Genomic DNA, 2820 nt, shown 5'->3' on the forward strand with positions numbered 1-2820 from the left:
AGCTCGGCGACGTTCTGCTCGATGAGGTCCGCGGCCTCGGTCTTCGCGACGAACTCCTGGCGCTCCTCGTGGTAGTTGACGAAGATCGACGCGATCGCGTCCATCCGGAGCCTAAAGTTCACGAGGAACGCGGACGCGGCCGCGGACACCTGCACGGACAGTCGCTTCGACGCCCGGACGGGCGGCGTCGCTTCCGTCGCGCGCCGCGTGCCGCCGTCGTCGCGCGCCCGGGCGTTGCGCCGGCGGGGCTTGCGCGTCGACGCCTTGTCCTTGGCCATGGCTTGACACAAATCGATCAGCACCTGTGAGCGAAACGGTGATTGTGGGTGTGTGGCGGCGCTCGGGCGGGCTCGTGGGGCGCGCGGGGCGTCGCGCGGGGCGCGCGGGCCGCGCGGGGCCCCGGGGCGCGCGCGCGGGGCGAGAGACGCGGCGGCGCACGAGATCGAGTCGCTTCGAGACCTGGCGAGTTGTGGACATTCTGTTTGAAGTTCGAGTTGACGCGAAACCCGAAAATCGTGCCCGGTGTTTTCGGGTCGCGCCTCGTGCACTTCCCCCGGAGCGTCCCCAGGACCGCTCCCAGACCTCCGATCGAAAATTTGAAGGACCGCGTCGACGCGGCCGATGCCTCCGTCGGCGCGGACCGCGCGCCGACCGCGGCGGACCGCGGGGCTGCCACCGGTCGCCGCAGCGATCCCCGCAGCCGACGGGCCGTCCGCGTCGGGGCGCGGGGACCGGCGGGCGGAGCCGTGGCCGGAGCTCGCGACCCGCTGGACGGCCGGCGGAGACGCTGGGAGACGTGGTTTAGCGATCGATCAGGCCCGGCAAGTGCTTGCCCAACAGGCCTCTCACGGGCTCACGAGATTTTGTCCAAGTCTAATCTGTCATATATCGCCCGCACCACGGGTTGCGCGCGTCCGTGCGCCGCACGCGCGTCGCCGGGGCCTCGTCGTCGTCCCTGCACGACCTACGGCGAGCCCCGTCGTCGTGCACGGCGAGGAGCGCTCAGCGGCCCGAGGCGTCGTCGCTCCGGGTCGCGACGCCGGCGCTTTGCCGTCGTCCCGCGGCCCGCGGCGCCGGAGGACGCACCGGGGCTTCGGGGCGACCCCGCCGGTGATCGCGGCGGCGCGGGAGGCGCGGGGACGTCGCGCTGTGGTGCTCGCGGACCCGCGGGACCGGCGCGCTCGGCCGCTCGCCGCGATCGCGACGGATTCGGCTAATTTTTGGACCGTTCGACGGCGCTCGGTCCCGCCGTCGCGGCGGATGGGGCGCGTCGTCTACCACTACCCGCCGCGGCGACGTCCGGCCTTCACCCGCCGGCGCCGTGCGATCGACCGTCGGCTTCCGCGGGCCGGCGCCGGCGTCCCGTGGCGGTGACGATGTTCGAGAGATTGCGACCGGGGAAACGAAGAGAAATCGTCACCGACATGCTTCGTAGGCCCGCGCGCGTCTGCGTCGTCGCGCGGCTCCCGGGCGGCGGGAACGGGGTCTGGCCGGCGCACTGGCTCATGCCCCTCGACGATTCGTGCTGGCCCTGCCACGGCGAACTCGACATCATGGAGATGATCGACGCCGACGGCGTCCTCCACGGCACCTACCACTGGTGCGCGAACGAGACGTGCGGCGACGGACCGGCGCACCTGTCCGACACGTTCCAGGTTTCGGTCGCGCTCGACGAGTGGCACGAGTTCGCCGTCGAGTTCGGCCCCGGCGCCGCGCGCTTCGCCGTCGACGGCGCCTTCTACGGGTCCGTCGCGCCCGACGCGCTCCTCTGGAACACGTCCTACTACGCCATCCTCAACACGGCGATCGGCGGACCCTGGCCGAGGCCGCCCGACGCCGCGACGACGTTCCCGAACTACCACCGCGTCGACGCGATCCGCGTCGCCTATCCTAAGGCCGTGTGAGGGCGTCTGTACGGCACTAAACGGAGGAGGACCGCCCCTTGCGCTTCCCGCCGAGGGCCTGCTTGAGCAGCTTCTTGAAGCCCTTCTCGTCGTCGACGAGGCCCGCGAGCGTCGTCGCCAGGACCACGAGCGGGTCCTCGGCGCCGCCCGCCGCCGCGCCGACGGGCGCGAGCGCCGCGTACAGGTCCGCCGCCGCGGGCCGCGCCGCGCGCGCGGCGGCCGCGACGCCCGAGAGCCGCGCGGACGGGAGGACCGCGTCCCGCTGCGCGCCGAGGAGGAGCCGCAGCGCCGGCGCGCGCGACGCCGCGTCCCCCAGCAGGCACGAGGCCAGCTCCAGCGCCGCCGCCGCGTCGTCGCTCCGCCGCGACGCGTGGGGCCGGACGAGCGCCTGCGACGGCGTCGCGTGACGAACCCCTCGAAAAAAGTCGGAGGCGCCGGGCGCGCGCGAGGTGGAGCAGCCGGAGCGGGACCGCGGCGGCCGCGCCGCGCCGCAGGAGCCGCGTCGCCAGCGACAGCGCGGCGCCGAGCGCGCCGCCGCGCGACGCGCTTCGGGCCTCGGCCGCGTGGCCGGCCGCGAGCGCGTCGAGGCCCGCGAGCGCCGCGGCGGCCACCGCCGGCGCGCGCGCCGGCGGCGCCGCGGCGACCGCGAGCTCGAGGAGGAAGCAGCCCGCGGCCGCCGCCGGCCGCCGGAGCCCGCGCGCGACGGCCTCGAGGCCCGCGGCCGTCGCGGCCTCGAGCACGGCGTCGCTCGCGCCGCCGGCGGCGTCGCAGCACCGGCGCTGCCGCTTCGGCGCCGCGTCCGTCCAGCCCGGGCTCAGCACCGCCGCGAAGACGTGCGCCGCGGCGCGCGCCGCGCGCGCCGTCGCGCTCGCCGGGACCGCGTCGTCGTCGGCGTCCGAGTCGTCGTCGTCGTCGA

The sequence above is a fragment of the Aureococcus anophagefferens genome, assembly GCF_000186865.1.
Source record: "Aureococcus anophagefferens unplaced genomic scaffold AURANscaffold_35, whole genome shotgun sequence".
NCBI lineage: Eukaryota > Pelagophyceae > Pelagomonadales > Pelagomonadaceae > Aureococcus > Aureococcus anophagefferens.